Source organism: Myripristis murdjan, chromosome 18, assembly GCF_902150065.1.
Source record: "Myripristis murdjan chromosome 18, fMyrMur1.1, whole genome shotgun sequence".
Classification (NCBI taxonomy): Eukaryota; Metazoa; Chordata; class Actinopteri; order Holocentriformes; family Holocentridae; genus Myripristis; species Myripristis murdjan.
Window position 1 is genome coordinate 17,824,392 of NC_043997.1, and position 18,582 is coordinate 17,842,973.

General features: G+C 40.1%; 1 protein-coding gene across 3 annotated transcripts in view; it reads right to left on the minus strand.

Moving 5' to 3' along the window:
* The window catches only part of kcnip4a (potassium voltage-gated channel interacting protein 4a), a 145,353-nt gene that overhangs the window by 108,931 nt on the left and 17,840 nt on the right, over nt 1-18,582 (minus strand). The gene's annotated exons all lie outside the window — the stretch shown is intronic.

The following is an 18,582-nucleotide window of genomic DNA, read 5'->3' on the forward strand; positions in this document are numbered from 1 at the left end:
TGTGCCTAAAGGAAGCAGAGACTGAAGATGCAGGCTCAAGATGCTGTCAATAAGAGAAAGCTGATGCATTTTCCCTCAGCAGATCAAGTTAGCAGTTTGGGAATTAGCCTCGGGGCTAAACTCATGAAGCCAGGAAAGGGTTCAGTCTTCCATCGATGCGTTACTCAGTAAGCGCCAACAATCAGTCAATGTACAGCGATAGTTAACCACTCCTCTTCGTTGATGATGACAAACCGACCTGGGGGATACAACAGCTTTGGCAAGAGGCAGGTAAATATCTTTGTGTGGTTGATGATATAAGGTTTGGGGTTTTATTTAAGGAAGACAGGGTCTTTAATTCGAATAAAACACACTTTTTAGGAAAAACTCATTATGAAGGATCAAAGGTCAGTAAGCATGTACACAGCACATGGGTGTACATCTGTTGTGCATAGAGTGTGTGTTGTTTTCTTAGCTGTGTACTGATCATAAGTGTGGTTGCCACATTAAATATTGAGAGTTCATTCAAAGGGCAAAAGCGCCATTTAAATTTAAATCATTCAACAATCAATCCAAGTGGAGTGCTCACAAGGAAATATCATAAATACAGGAAATGAACTGCCAACAGCAAAGTCTGTTTCATTACTAATGTAAGACTCCATAATATTGAATACTGATTAATATTTGTACATGTACAGAATATAAAGCCTTGCCTACATGTAAATGTATGAGTAAGTGCATTACTCCCATTTGAAATCAATTCTACCAATCAAATATGTTCTGAGAGAATTTACAGGTGTGAGGTCACTGACGCATGCCATTTCAAACCAGCAACAGCTTCTATCACAATTCACCAGAAGGAAATACTGAGGGTCAATCACAACGTGACACTTTGTCCATTACAAAACGGCTTGCACTTGACTGTCTTCAATCCCTGAGGCACATTTTTACATGTGGGACAAAACACTTTCCCGATCCAAAGGAACATGTGTTAGACAAGGCGCTAAGAAGCCATCAACTAACCTCATGGGAAAAGACAGCCAGTGAGAAATATTTTAAAAAGTCACATGAAACGATTCAGGGCTTTTCTGAGACAGAGTTAATGGTGGTTGCGTTAAAGTGGGGTGTCATCCCGTATAAGAGTCAGGTCGTTATCCTAAGACAGTACTGAATCGCTCATGACATCAGCGTGCTAATGTTAGTGCAACTGTTCCCTGAGGACACTGCAGGAAGGCAGAGGGGATGCCTCCTCGCATTAAAATCCGTTGCTCTTTTGTATGCAGTCGGGACATTACAAATCATTTACATACGATATAGGTATCCTGCCACTTTTGATATGTGGAAGAAAACAAGAGTTGTCATGCAGTGATGTATAGTGATAACTCAACATATGTGAGGTGTAATGTTGTTCTAGGAGTGCGTTAATGCCTGTGATATCAAGAGTCCCACTGCAGTCAGGCTTCATTAGCATTCACTCCCATGCCTTCGAATTAGGTGGAGCTTGTTTTAAAAAGGTCATTACAGAAAAGTGATATAATCCCCTTCATTATAAACTTGCTGATGGGATACTTAAAAGAGCACAGTAAAACCTGAGACACTATCCTGCCTTCCTCCAGGTGGTAACAGAGTATATCTCTCGTTGTTACACTTTGAACGCGCTGTCGATGTTTTATCTCAAGTCCAGTATCTGCTGAGGCTTTTTGGGGAGATGAAGGTTTCGGAACAAGACACTGATAAGCATGACTTGTTTTGAATGTCTCCTCACATATGGCTCGAAAGGGACCTGTAATGGAAGACTCTTATCTTCTGAGAAACATAAGCCATGGAAAAGTTTTCGGACTGAGAAGCAAGGGCAAAAGGATGAGCTAGGGCCTGGCTCTGACTCAAAGATAAATGCTTGACTTCTTCCCTGCTGCCTTTTTAATTGTAGGCTCCAAATTGGTAAAGTTCACTTGAACTCTTTTGTACAGGGCACTAGGTCTTCCACTAATGCCAGCTGACGAAGCCTTGGTGAATCACCGGTGCGTCTCCAGCCCTGTCATTTTGGCAGGTCATCACCTCTGGGCTGGCTCTGAACCAAAGACACCTCTGTGTACATCCATTTAGCACTGCGAAAACTCAGGTCATCTGCTCTGGCTAATCAAACAGCAAAGCATGCTGCATATCTTTTAATGTAGCACCTTATGTGAGGCCAGGGAAAAGTTAATGCATCAGGCCCCTGTAGCCTGATGAAAGAAGGGCTGACTTAATTAAAATGTGAATTATCAAAGTGTGATTGTTGTAACGGCAAGGTGGTTATTGAATGGGCATTCAGCTTAGTTGTTTTATTTGCATGTAGTTCATGTAATTACTAAGGTTTCATGGGAGTGAACTTAATCAAAATTAAATCAGAGTTTATCACTAGCATTAGTGAATAACATAGGTTTAACATCTTTAACAGAGGTCATGGTGATATACTGAACAAGGTTCAGAAAGAACACTGTAGTTTGTAAAAACTGTGGAAAATAAAAGACCAGAGCAACAGTTCTTTTTGTCCTTCGTGTCTTATGTCCAGTCCTTTATGTGTTCTACATATCAAAGTGTAATGTCAGCATCTCTCAAATGGCCAGAACTCGTATTCATCACTGGGAAACAAAGCTATTAGCCTAATGGTTGCCAAAAATAGAAAGGCATAAGGTCATGTAGTAAATGTTAAGGTTACAGGATGGAGGAGAAACAGCAGTATGAAAGCACAGTAGGCTAAATTACATCATCTGTCTTGATCTGGGAATGAATAAATCAAAGATAAAGACTATAATGTCTGAAAATCCATATCGGTGGCTACAGTACTAGATAAATATGACACTCAAAACTGGTCTGCAGATTACTGTCCAGCTCTGAAATTTCAATCTGACTTGATAAAGTAGAAAATGCAGACTATGTATGACATATGGAAGTTAAGAAAAAAAATTGCATCACGTCTTGGTTACTATCAGGAAAAAAATGCCCATGTAGTTCCTTCTATCAGCGTAACACCTCATTCACTGACTTCATCTACTTGTGTAAAATATATTGGCTTTTAACTGCTATTAGTTCTGTCACTGTAGAGGAAAAATTGTTACTTTAAAAGGAAAGTCAAGTCTATTCCAGCTGAGCAAATAAGTAGAGTGGAAGTTCAGGAGGGACTGGGAAAGAGAGACAAAAATAAAAGGAGGAGACTCAGAGGGCACAGGGATGGGAGCGACATGAATGAAAGGAGAACGCCAGAGAAGGACAGATCAGAGGAATCGAGATATGTCAGAGTAATGAAGACCTCTGGGCCGGGAATGGTAATGATGTTCATCCTCCCCTCCCCATCTTCATCACTCTCTTTGATTGAGTAAAGGGTCAGGATTCATTTTCAGTGAGAGCAAAAACAATAATGATCTGGAAGGCATCAGTCCACCCCATTTACCGTTCGGAGGGCCTGCCAGGTCTTTAAATATGATGCCCCACTCGAGATGCAGACATCATGAATCTCAATAAATTTCCTCCAGGTGGCTGTATGGGAGATGGGGGACAGAGTGTCACTGAGGAAAAATACATGGCGTTTGAATTATAGCTTGGTGGCGCTGCTTCTATCATAAATGGGGTTGGTCAAATATTGAATGTTGTGTCAAGAAGATCCCGATATTATATTGTCATTTTTGCATATTGTAATTCATGGACAAAATAATTACCAAATTCTCTGGCCAGCTGTATGGTTAAGTGTCTCTCTATTTGATAGCTGTGCCATTAAGGGCACAGAGCCTTAGAAATACATTCTGATCTTTAGAAACATATTTTATAGTAAGCAGGTAAGTATGGTCTCAATGTGAATAAACAAAATTTTAAAAATTAATAAATAAATCACCTACTCATAGAGAATTAGCAAGCAATCACACCCCTTGCTTCATAATTAATCATTAGCACGGAAAACAAAAAAAACCCCAACAACTTGACGTTCATCAAGTGCCTCATAATTATATTTAATTAACTGAGCAATGGTAAAATTAAGATTCTATTATTTGAGTGTGAGGCTAATTAGTTAAGATAGGTGTCTAGCTTTTTGGAACAGGTGAAAGGATGCAAGAGCTAACTTTTTGCCAACGAACAAACACAAGACATATGAGGAAAACAACATGCCCAAGGTTTGTTAGGGTGTTGTAACACTGAAAACAAAGTAGCTCAGACACGATAAAAAGAAAGGATAATGTGCTAAACTGCATCAAAACTTTGTCTCTTGCTGATTTTGGTGTGAAAGGTACACAATAGTGACTGAAAATCCTGTTACATTTGGTAGTATAGTTTTATCTACAAATTTTCTTTTTCATCCCTTAAAACCTGAAAAAAGGAGGATAGGGTGGACTTAGATGCAAGCATTTAGAGTTTGCAGACTGAACTGAATGAAAGCTCCAGGGACTTTACATTGCACCACTTTGTTTAGGAAGCTTATCTTCCTCTTCCAATCTCTTGAGATGTGGATACCGCAATAGAAAATATTGTGATTTCAGTAATCGAGCTACTCCAGTTCTACAGTACTCATGTGGGAGTAGTTTATGCAAATTCATTCTAACAGAGGCCAATAAGTCCTTCTTCAAAATCTCAGGAACACTGAATGCTGGACTAACCAAGGTAGTAAGGAGGGGTACACTCCCTGTCAGCCAGGAAAACACACTGTATTTGCAAAAGAAATCTGTGTATGCAGGACGATGCTCTCTAAAGATATTCCCACCACAGCTAGGCAAATAAAGCATTTACATTTTTCCTTCCAAAGGCCCTAAAAAACATAATATGGACAAACCAAATATTGAAAACAGAGAGCCGAAGGACTGACTGAACATTGAGGTGGGGTGTGAACAACAATCGTGACACCCTAAATCATGGACAAGAGAAATAGCGCGGTGGAGCCGGCTCACCAAGGCTACTTTCAGTTCACTCACTAATAACCTGGCAGAGGCAGCCCTGAGCGTTGTAGGCGTGTGTGGGTGGCAAAGAGGGGGGTATACACGGTGGAAGACAAGTTTTACTGTTGTATAGCTGTTTTTCATTTCACATTTCATGATGCAGAGAAAACCCACAAAGGTCTACTAACTGCCACAGTCATGGGCCAGGCTGACTTTGTAGCAACTTTGGGAGTGCTTAAAAAGAGTCAGGCCAGACTCACATTGCACAGCATAGAGCCAAATATTCCCACTAAAATAATCAATTATAATATTTTACTTCCTTGCCATTGATGTGATTTTCATATTCACAGTGAAACAAAATGTACCAGTTGTTCCATCAGTGAATCAAACGTGGACTTTTTAAGTGTACATAAAATATTGAGTTACTTATTAAAAAGCCTGAGTCTATTTGAACAATCAGTTAGGATCAATGAGACAGGCCAATCATTTTTCATACCCTCCACAGTCTGTGTCATCTCATGAGATCTGTTAATCCTCTCGGAGAGGGAGCAGGTCACGCTGCGAGTACTCACTAGATGGAGACACATAAAGGGAGGAAGTAGGAGGAAATAATATTTTACATACCATGTGCCACAAACTGGTATTCGTGAGGGAATTCAGTCTTGCTCCTGAATACTTGGAAAGGTAATTTAAGTGTGGTACGCAATAACCTTGCTTCATCTTCAAATCACACTCGGCATTCAGCCACTAGTGGAGTTATTCAGTCCAGAGGGAACAATCAGGGTTTGGTGTTGTGTCGTTCATTTTGTTAACCAGCCCAGAGCAAAGACAAACTCCACAAATGAACCTGCCAGATTCTCAACTGAGGGGTGATATAGACGAAACTATCAGAGAATCACATTGCAAAGTAAGCTGAGGCTCAATAAAACCTACAGCTGTCTTCCCGATGAAGCCTCAACGGCTAGCAGCGATGCAGCAGCAATGAAATCTCCACTGAAATAAGATGACTTCTAAGCCGACGTAAGTGGAATTGAAATAAACTTGTGTCTGTGAAGAAATACAGTAAATAATTGGTAAGAGTCAGGAATAGAAATGTGGCTTAACTATTTCATGCAAGTGCTAATTATCGGCAAAGCTTTCAAATCAATTATTTTGCAGCAACTCATGAAGGTTTTCCTTGGTTTACCCTGAGGGAGTCCATCACAATTCTCTCTCACAAAAAAAAAGCTATTTACTGAATGACTGCCTTGAAGATGAGAAAAATAAAATAACTTTGTTGCTGCCATGGGAATGGGAAAATTACACCCACCACCACACTGCGCAAGTGATCATTAGCGCTGTAATTACCGGAGGCCATCATGTCTGAAATTCATCAGTAAAAGTGGACTGCCAGTAAGCACTCCTGGAAGTATGAAGAAATGCATCACAAGGGGATTATGTGGTGGGCTAATGTCCTCCATTTTACAAAAAGGTGTTACTCCGGCAGTTCTTGGAAAAGAGCCTGTGTTTCTAGGTACAGAATTGTGCGTTACTCCACTGTAAGGTAAATGTGGGAGTCTGGATGTATGGATAATGTACTGAATGTTATCAGTGGAGGCCGCTTCTGTAAACACTGCACTGGATGATACAAGAGTCCTTTTAATCCTGTATTTGTATCAAACTTTTTGCCCCAATCCAAGCATGTAGGTGTAATGAACTAGACCTGTTACTCCAAAATAGGTGTTGTTACTTAAGCTGGTTTGAGAACGTCAAACAAACACACGGCAAGAGCTCATGAGGACAATTTATTCTGGCGGAGAACTGTGTTAGTGTTAAGATGGAGTTAACTGTCATAACAAAGCGTATATTGTGCCACGCTAAAAAGCTCTGCAGGCCAGCTGAGAGGCGTCTCTTTTCCATGACCTCATTTTGTTTGGTTTAATTCTTCCAGGAGGCCTGGTGTGGTTGCTTGACCTACATCCAAGGATGTGCCTTAGATGGGTCGACGCGCACAAACTACAACAGTTACTTAAGGATGATAGACTTCATCCATGGGGACTGCTGGTGCTTCGGTTTTCCTCTCAAGTGAGAACAAATGGGACCGGTGCCATTAGTAGGGCAGCACATAGAGGTTGCCCTTAATGTGTAGCTGTGTGGGCGAGAACTGCCTGACTGTTCGCCGTGAAGGTGTGAAAACCTAGAAATGCCATTTAAAAAGAATGTTCTGGCTGGGTTCAGGGCACCCAGGGGACTAATAAGACACTGGCTTTTAGTTGCAGACTCGCAAAGGGACTCTAACTATAACGAAGATAACGAGCAGAGCTTTCTCTTTCTTACAGCAACCTCCGTGAAGCAATCAAGCCCTTTAGGAGTTCAACTAATATGTAGGGGATTGCAATTGGCAACCATGGTTCAAAGGCACGTGTGCAGCAATTGGCTTTTAAAAACTTGCCACGAGCAGCAGTTTTTTAAAGTCGGTAATTTTACTTTTACTTAAGTACATTTTGGCTTGACTACTGTACCTCACTACGTTTTAATTCACATCCATGACAGAGTCAAAATCATCACTGATCAAATAAATTAAGCAAGGGAAACTGAATAGGGTTCTACACCTCTGGAGATGGAACGCTAAAGAACTATAGAGTACATTAATCTAATTTATGAAGTGACCTGTGCAATACACATATACAGCAGCAAGGCAACGTTTTCATCCTCTTCTATTATTAAAGCTACTGCAGATGATCAGCCTCTGTCCATCCGTCACATCTGTGCTTCTCATCACAGCTGCAGCAGTTTTTAGTCTGTTTGACAAATTTCTGCTTGCGTCTCAGAGGATTCTGTGAATTCTCTTCCTTGATGCAGAAGGCCACTTTAAAAATTTGTTTTCTGTGCCATCTCTTTTTCTTGCCCTTCCCCAAGTGCCCTGTCCCCACCGCTATCACTCTATCCATCTCCATTCATTCAGCACTCTCTCCCTCTGGAGTGTCTTTTCACTATTTTTCTCCCAGCTTTCCATCCTCCAACAGTCCCACCTCCCAACCTCCACCATCTGTCTCCTCAAACACGTCGTCCCTCTTGGCCGGTGTGATCTACATTGCTGGACCAATAACCGGTCCACCTTTCAACTTCCACAGAATCTAACCTTGCTCACCAGTCTCTCAGGCTCGACTCAACAACACTGGCAGCACAAGAAAGACGAAAAAATGGAAACAGTACTCAGAGGGACCAATTCCTTAATTAGCAGGAATTTTTCTCTCAAGGTCTCCCAGGTTGTGTTTTGTCTTTTTTTTTTTTACGTATCTGTGATTTACTACATTTAAGTAAAAAACAGCATTTTTTTGTTCTTAAATGTTTTATATTGCTTTGTCTTGCCTCATGTGACAAAGTGGGTTATAGTCAACTAAGTACTGCCATCAAAAGGAGTAGCAAAGTATCCAACTGAAAGCAAAATGTAAACTAACACTTTCAATAGTGGTAGATGGAGCAAAACATGATTCATAGTGACATTATATAAAGACATAGCATGTACACAGACAAAAAATTATAATGTGTAATAAACTGTGTACAGTGGCACAACTCACCTGGAGCTAACACTTTAGCCTTAGGAGTAGTCCCGTACACTAATGAAACTAGCAAAACGTCACGATTTTATTTATAAAATGTATGTGATATTTCAGTTGTGGACCTTCATCAGACTTCCTCCACATACAACAATGGCCAACAGGTTTCCAGTAAGAGATAGTGACTATTATAGTGCAGTTTGGATGAGTGACAGCTACATTGTGTAAATCTAAATGCAGCGCAGATGGGGGAGTGACATAGAAAGCAGGCCTATCTGCTCTATTAACAGCAGTGGTGATTTGACTTTATAATCAGTGTAAGGAAAGTTGCCATCACTCAATTATTCATTTCGGTAGGGCAAAGCAAATATGTGTTCTTAAATATCACACAGTCAAGAGACGGTAGTGTAACTGGAGCTTAAGCAAAGGTTAGAAATGAACTCTATCCAGTGACAAGAAGTCACTCCGTAAGCTGTCATCTTAATTTCTTATCAGTTTCATTTCATTTGAACATACTGTGCCATAACTGAATTGAGACCATATACTCTATGTATGTGGTCTGGAAGTTGGCCCGACTGATGATCCTGATGGCATTTTGCACAGTCTGAATCAATGTTCTGGCCTTCAGAACGTTAATATCTTAATAAGCATGGACTTGATTGGCCCTGTTTTAAAATCATAATCTCATTTAGAGCTGAGCTGCAGCCATCGAATATCTACCCACCACAGAGATGCCCTCAGCTGGAAGCTTGAAATGAGATAAAAACTGAAGAGTACTCAAACCCTATGAGACTCTTACCCTCAGTTACTTTGGTAAAGGCTGTAACGGCATTCACAGATTTGCATTACTGAATTTCTTGTTGCTTGTTAATCATGCTAACTCACTTGATCTGAATAATTAATGTCCTTTTTTCATGCACAGTTCTGATGAGAACTGAAAAAACATCAGTATCAAACTTCCATATGTCAAAAAGTATCTAGTTGAATTTTTATGTGCTCAGTTTTGTGAGTCTGAAAAGTGGCGGACTGAGGGAAAAGGTTTTGAAATGAGCTGAGAACAGCATTAGCAATGAAAGGCAAACACCACTTGAGAGATTTTACCACGCTATCAAATGTCCATTAAGAAAAAGTGTTAGCGTAGCTTAAAAACCAGCAGAATTAAATATATACCATATGTCTACCTTCTTTCAGAGCGTATACAGATGTCACCATATTACCAGTATATTACATTTAATAAAGTGAAACTATCCAAACCAGTCCAAAATCATAAACTGCCTGCAACCCTCATCAAACAACCACATCAAAGCATGACCACCAATGATGTGATGGACATATTTTTGCATATTCAAATCCCGGGATACGGTCTGAGCGCCCATCAACCAGCAGTTTGAAAGTCTTGCACGGCTGTCATGTGGGAGCAATCTGCTGATAAATGCACTGCAGCTTTACTGAGCTGGTCCCAGCAGGGCTTATCCTGCCACCTCCCATAGTGACAGGTCCACGAAGCCATCTGGGACACTGTTTACACCTTGTGTCGGATTTGTCATGAATACCCCATACGGGAGCTTGATATGACGAAGGTTTCTCAGTTGAAAAACCTTTACAACATCAGAGTCAAAGTGATGATCAGAATTTAATTGCCTGGAACAGACTAAACTTCTCTATTCCCACCCGACTAGAACAGTTCAAACTAAATGTCTGAAGTCTGGTCGGATGCCGTTCACAACAGGTGACAAGACAATGACGGGGGTCACACATGAAGATGAGGGATCACACATTACCCGATTCTGTCACTCGAGAATGTTTTCATGCAGATCAGTTCACTGTTAAATCAATTACAAACTAGGTTTTCAATGGTGTCTTGATTTATTGTGTAGAAGTTACAATTACAGTGCAGTTTCATCACAAAACAGAACTAGGCAATTTTCTTGTGTTATTGAGAAATGCTTTATTTTTTAACTTGTTGACTAGCACTTTGTAACCAAGATTTTGATACGTGTTATAAATATAAAATTGTACTCTCTTACACTGTTAGCCTTAAGTTTACATTACAAATGTATTTTGAACTGACGTCATTATAAGAATAATTGGATTCAACCAAGCACAGCATTTTTCATCCTGCTCCATCTAAACTTCTATATTGGCTGTTGCTAGTTTTCTACCATTTCACGCAAGAACAGACTGACCAGATTCAGCAGAAAAAAATCGAAACAGTCTGAAAAAAATCGGAAAGACCTATCTGGCATCCGGAATCGCTTTTGAGTTAAGTAGTAGCACATATGCAGCAGCAGCAGCAAACATGCAATTATTTATGAATAAATTATTTATAAATAGATGTCATAGATGATGGCTTTGTAAATGTTCAAAGCATTAACAAATATTAAAATGCCAAAATTACAGTAGGCCTGAGATGCTTATACTTTAAATGTTCAACATTAAATACATCATGCACTTATTTAGCAGCCTTTCCTGGGGGCGGGTGAATGAACTTGTTTGGTCTTTCAGGCATGGTGGTAAACCTCTGCCTGCTGTTGGGATGCTGCTTGACACACAGGCGGGGGAGATAAATTAGACCGTGACAGGGACAGGTGTGTAAAAGCCGAGTGACACAGACGCATGAAAGTCATTTCTGCCCGGCAGCAGAGAAAGGCTTACGAGGTTTCACTGTACCCCGTATCAATCAGCGGGGCCTATTTATAGAGCGTCCAGGCCACTGCTAGAATACAAACACTGGACTGAAGTAGGTTACCGGCGTACTACTGTATCACCGGCGGACAAGAGGAGAAAGGAGGGCATCTGACGAAAGGAGGGTGACAAGGTTAAAGAAAAACTGGGTTTTATTACCTGAATGAAAGCAATGCAGAAATAGTTGATGAGATGATTGACGGCAGCAAGTTATCAAAAAATACAGGACACCATTATGCCGCCTTTTAGGAAATTGTTTTCCTTCCCTGTTCCCTCAATTTCAATCGGCATTAAGGGTCTATGACATATTGCAGAATAGCTCTACTGCATTGGAATTAGTGATGTCTAACATCACTAATGGTGAGTCTATGTCTTCCCTCTCTGATATGATCTAGATCTAATTTTACAAAAGACTTTTCAATATTGTTTGACAGTATCTCTCATGTGTTTTTCATTTTAAGTATTCTCTTCTGTTTATTTGGACATTTTGCTAAAAACATTTACTCTAGTAGCTTTTTTTGTTTATCAGAATCAGCACTGATCTTGTACCTAGTCATTGGTATAAGATCATGAGCGTTAACAGGTCTTAGCATTTAGTTGTTGTTTAACAATAATACAAACACACCCTGACTGTGACAGTGAATGTGGAGATACAGGTATTTTATTTCCAAAACTACCTATTTGCTGCAACATTTTCCATACTTTTTATGCCCATTTACTTTATTGAACTAGAGTCTTTACATCTCCACAATGGCCCTCCACAAAGCCGGTTAGTATTCCTTAACATGTTTCTAAAAATCAATAAAATGGCTACCTTGGTGTAGATCACCGATATACTTCAACACGGGTGAAGTGATCATTACAAGCGTCACATGCTGCTGCTCCTCAGAGACAAACATTGCTGACAAGTCGGTGGAAAAACACTCACACGGCAAATGCAGCTTTAATGATGTATAGAATGAGCCGCTCGTATAGAATGGACAGAGGAGCCGGGCCGGTTACAGGCATGACCACTTCACGGTCACATGTTGAGCTGACCGGGTGTCTCAGTTATCTGTATCAAATGGCAAGACGCAGTCTGAGCCTTATTGTCTGTCAACAGTCTACTTTAAGGTGTTTTGCTGACAAGATGGTTCACGGGGGTCGCCTATTCTTAAGATAATCCTTGGCTATTAGTTGCTAATCCATGTTTATCAACACAGGGCACAGGTTGTAGCCGAGTCTGGGAATGACAACAGCGGACTCACTGTTGTGTGACAGAATGGAAAGTGCTTCACAAATCATGTGTGGTTCAAGCTGTCCGGCATTTCAGCTGTTTACAGAGAGGTTTAGAGAGAGTAGTAAGTCTAATACAGCTGCACTGTAATCAGAGTCCAAAATTAACACCATTTACTAGCCAAATGCAGGATTTTGGGTGGTTATGCTAGTAGAGATGTGGCAATACATTTCCATTGTTAAGGCATCAAAAACAAAACATGAAGACAAAGACAAAAGTCACAGAGGTCGGCGTTCTTGTGACAGATGCCATCTGAACGACACAGGAGCCCCGAGATCATGCCTAAAATATGAAGCTCAAAAGCACAGCATGTAAATATTGCACAATGCAGTTTATGGCTGGTAACAAATATTTCTGTCTGATAATTTTCTCAGTTTACCTGCCATTGGCATTGTCATTATCAACCAAGATTAGACAGCCGATTAGATTAGATTTGGAAATTTAAAAGCTGCTGAATTTAGCACAGAATTTTTTCTTCATTGAAATTATGTATCTGAAATTGTTTGCGTCTTAATTCAACTCATCTCCAAATTTTCAATAACTCATTCCCATTTTTATTTTTCAGTGTTCACAAATTCATAATCAGAAATTTAATTTTTAAAAATTTGAATAAGCCTCACATATTCGGTAAATCAATGTTTTGCAAGTCATATGCAAAGATCTATGCAAAGATGTTATATTTTACGCATGCAAGCTGGTCACAGCATTCCAGCAAATATGGCATCTTCATCTCTGAGCTCATTAGGTGTAAACACCATGTAGTATTTCCTCTCTCCCTGTCACTACTTCTCCCGTCGTGAATGAGATTAATGTCAGGGATAGGTATCACTGCTGGATCCCATTCCCCAGTATCCAGCAACCACTTCACAATATATGAATCAAGAGGATGACAATGGCAGGACCGTCTGCATCGCAGCCAGCATTCCCTGGGCAATCCGTCTTCTTCACCTCTCCTCCTAATGCAGAGGCTGCATGCTACCTCAACTTTCCACCTAATCCATCATTTCCTTTTCCCATTGCCACAAGGGCTCTACAGAGGCCTGCACTCTTGACCATGTGGGAAAATGGATAAAAAACTAAACGCACATGGTCTGAAAGCAGACATATGGGCTGAGGCTAAAAGAGGGTATACACAAACCCCACCACTGGTACAGAGGATTTCTCATTCAGGGCAGTCAGCCATTAACAACATGGCTAATTTGCACAGGTCAATCCCACATTTGAGAACTGTCTAATTCAGGATGCATACTCTTACATTACTCAATCCATCACAATATAAATAGGCAGAAGCCTCTTATTTGCTTATTGTGTTGATTTTTAACATGTTCCCCAAATAGAGCGCTACGGTGGCGGACATTAATTCTCAAGGTTAAGGGGTCTTTTTTCGCAGTGCTCCTCATCGCGGTGTCAAACCTCTGGGTGTGGTGTCACACTGTGAGCGGACTCTCGGCAATTAAATTCAAATCAGTGGAGGAGATGCACTGGGAATTAGCAGGGGGAAGTGAAAAAAGCTCACAAGTTAAATTTATCACTAGATCATCTAAAACCATTCTGGAGAATTGCCTTGTGAACAAGATAAGTGTTTTACAAGACAAAAAAATGGTAGAAGATTAATGAATTTAAATTGAAAAATCAGAAAGACCCACAGTAAATCCAGTTCAATCCAATTCATTGTGCACTGTTTTCCTGCGTATTTCTATCCCTGCAGTTTGAAGAACAGGGCCCTGGCAAACTGCATTTACATGACACTGGTATGACATTCGACAGACATTTACTTGGACTGCATATGTTGTTTTCATTCAACAGCAATATTTAGATTCGTTTAAGTGAATTACTTTGCTTTGACAGCACAGCCAACTCAACACTATCTTTACTTTGATTTTCACACATTTTACTGGCTAAAACGACATCGCAGCATAGTAATCAAACAGCTCTCTATCATGTCTTAGCCTTGGCAGATATACGTTAACTCCACTCCATATAATTAAAACTCTCTGCATCGAGAGTGAAAAATGGCACAAGTTACCAGAGCTAGAAATCTCACTTGAGTGGTATTCACTTCTGATGAATACTGACACACTCTACTTTATGTCTTGGGTGTGCAATAATACACAGTGTGTCAGCCTCGCATCCATATTCATATTTCACAGTAATCGTATTTTAATCTCGTGCTGTGCCACCATCAGCGAGCAGACGCAGTCTATCTACGCTGAGTGGATGGGGAACTGCTGGAAAAGACTACTGCAGTGCAGACATTCAGAAAATATATGACAGCATGGGGGCAGTACACAGCAATATCATCTGCTCTGGAGCCATTACAATCTCTGAGTGTTACTATGAGGCAGATTACATATATTACAGTCTAAATAAAGTCTGATGAAGGCAGCTGAATGTCTGTAGCCTGCTGCTGCACTGTAATCCACTGCAATTTGTTATCTTTACAAACAAACATCATTGTCTAGCCTTAATATTGTTTTTCACACACTGCTGTTGCAAACCATATGCATCTACCATACCCAACAAATGAGCAAAGTTTATAACAGAAAATGATTTCATCAAGTTAACACAAGCGATAAGATCTGCCAATTCAGTATGTGCATTCAGTATGTATCCAACCCATACACTGAAACTGCTTTCAAGGCAGCAAAGAGTGGACCGTCTCAATCAGTTTGTAGCTTGCTGCCCTCTCCTGGTGGGAAACACGTGGTACATCAATGCTCAAAGATTGGGACATACACCATGAGGAGTCTACTGTGACGAAATGTATGATTCTTCCTACAGTTTCCGAGCCATCCGTGATTAAAATACCCACTCAGATAGTGTTGATGTGCCTACACACTATTTACCAACAATTCAATCTGATAAATACACCAAGCCTGTGTTTATTGTATGTATGATACACATAACAGTAAGCAACAAATAGGCATTGCTCTGGTCCCCATATAAGGCAAAAACTACATTTATGACTTAGACCTAAATCCTAGACTGAGGTATACTGACTGCCCTATTTCTTGAATGTGAACTTACCAACTTTGCCTGTAAAACTAGGGCTAAAATTATCAGGTTCAATACAACAATTTGTTACTTCACCCAGTGGATAAAACAACTGACCCATTTGTGTGAGTCAGAGAGACAACAGTGATTTGCACAAAGCTGTCTGAAAACACACGAATGTCCTGAGGACACATCATGGGGTTTGTGTATTTCCAGAAACACCTGCTTTAGTGTACAAGCTCATTTTCTGGAGACTGCTCCGACATCCTGAGGGGATCATTGCCACCTGGCAAGTTTGTACTGTGATCATCTGCATACTGTGAGGACAGTCTGGGCAGTGACACAAGGGGGTGATAATATTAGCTTGAGCCACAATCCAGTGATACTCAAGACCAAGGACAAAGCATATGCTGAGATAATGAACAATAAATCAAGAACACTAGTTGAATTTTTAATCTTGTGTTACTCTGAGTAACACAGAGAAGAGACAGGAGCAAAGTAAATATTACATATCCAGCTGCAATCAACATGCAAGAACACTGCATTAGCTGTCAAGTTAGTTTAGCAATAGACACCTAATTTTTTCATTAGGGAAAACATACGCCTGCTGCAGTGCTGCTCTAAATAATTCATGTATCAGCTACCTAGAGCCAAAAACTAAGCCGTGGTGGGATGACAGCAGCATCTTTACAATGAAAAAAGAGCAATAAAAAGAAATGAAAGTCTAAATAAAGGTCCAAAAATGTATTCAAAAGTGAGATGGCTGACAGAAACACCTGGGTCCTTGTGTGGGTCCAGCTGCGGCCCTCAGCTCCAATGTTATTAGGCGGAGGGATTCAAATAACAGTGCAGGCACACACACACACACACACACACACACACAGACACACACACACACACACACATACACACACACACACACACAGACACACACACACACAGAGAGAGAGAGAGAGAGAGAGAGAGAGAGAGAGAGAGAGAGAGAGAGAGAGAATGGGCAATGGCTAAGCCACAGTTCAAACCAAAAATGAAACTCCACTGATGAAGACATCTAGAAATTGCACCTGCCCCATTGACACCAATCTAATATTCTTTCCAAAGCAAAATGAGAAAAGCTATCTCCAAGAAAGAGAATGTGCATAATTCCACATTGGGTATGCATGATATGCACATTGGTTTTGTTATCAGTCTGCTGTTGTTTTTCCCTTTGCAGAAACATCTTGACTGCAAATGCGATTTATGACTCCCTGGAGTGACATTTGTGATGGTCTAATAGCCTCATAAATCATCCTCAAGCATGAGCCACTTTTCATAAGGACGGACAAGCCACATCATTATGGAACAGCACCTGTCAAAAAAATACCTAAGAGCTTAAAGTTATGTGTGGCATATTGCAGAGCTAAAATAGAGGACCATCATGAAAGCCAAGCACCTGTAACTGATCACCAGAAACGATGAAAACAGATGAGAAACAAACCGAAATCCAAGCTAATCTTCATTTATCACGTTTTACTATGGGGCCGAGTAGCATTTTGACATGACACGCAAAGGCAGAGCAAAAACTGTAAGAGCTTATCTCTCATTAACTCTGCCTCTAGGCAAATTATAAGCAGATATCACTATGCAAGACAGCAAAATGTCCAATTAAGAAGCACTGCCTTGAGGAAAGATCAAGTCTGGCTATCAGTTCAATTCATGTCTTCAAAGTTTGAGCTCATGCCGATGGTTCATGCATGTTAACACCAAAACGGACTTTCTTATGCCCTGCAAATTTTTAAAATTCACATTTGAGTTGAGTTTTTAAAACTGTTAACACCAAAGAAAAAGAAAATCCTGCATCAGCACATTTCCATCATCTGCTAAACCAGAAAAGGTGGGTTAAATCACTCTGTAATGAATTTAAACGTGACGTAATTGCCTTAGCCAATGACAAGTAATTGTTTTCCTTCAAGCACCTAATTGCATTTACTGATCATAATTTCCCGTTCTCATGGCAAGGAACCTTTGCTGCAATAAATTGTTTCATAAGGCTATATGACCAATGTAAATATAAAACCCTTGCAGTAATCAATAATGCTTCAGGACCAGTGTGAATTAATTTACTAGACCTGTCGGCCGTGACTTATGGTGCGATGAGTTCTCATCATTTTTCAACCCATAAAAATCATCAATCCCACTGTTCCTATGAGGCGAAAGCATGACTGATCAATACTGTATTAATACTTCTTAAATGGTCTTGACAGCCTGAGTGGCTCTTGGATCGTACACTTCCTTGACTCCAGTGCTTCAATTCCATTGCCTTCGAGTCCAAAGTCAGGCAAAATTTCCTTCAGCGGTATAGCTTACAGAGTGTGCATTCATAAAACCAAATAGAAAAATCTGAAGTGTGTGTGTGCTGCATCATAATGTTTTGAGTGACACTGCAGTACCAGCCTTTTTAATGCAATAAACTTGGTCAACAAAAGTCAAATTAGCAAAAAACAAAAAAACAAAAAAAACAAGAAAACTTCAAGTTTTGTGTTTTTTAAGTTCTTTTCTAAAATGCTGACTTATCATTAAATCTTTACAGCACATAATCACATAAATCATACAAATGATTATATGCTGATTACATTGATTCAATAGCCATGTGGAAGTGGGGATACAGTGGAAAAAACCACCAGGCACCGATGCACTGGTTGAGGAATTTAATCTTTATCCTCTGCAACAAAGTTGATTAATTATTAATAGGTCACAGTATTACATTCACAGTTTACTATTTTCACATTTAGGCTGTAACTTTCTTGAATTCAACAGCTAGGCGAAAAATGAAAAAAATGGATTACATGCAGCCCTGTAAAGATTGCTGATCCTTCTTTTGCTTCATAGAGTGTGACGGTATGATAAGAGCTTCAAAACTAATAATTCCCTAACACAAAGCAATGAGGATCAATTGTGTTTCCACACTCGCTAGACTACAACCGTTTTTTCACATTAGTGTTTCTACTACACTAAATGTCAAGATGCAAGATATTCCCCTGAGAACTTTCTCAAACTGAAGCTTTTCAAAAAGGTCACAAGATGAGATAATCACTAGCTAAAACAATTTGATTTATTTACCTGACAAAACACGCTTGTTAGGGGTCTCAACACAATACTCTTGTAGGAGTTTATCCAAATTGACTTGGATTGCACTAAATCGTTCAAGCGTCGCCCTGGTACTCAG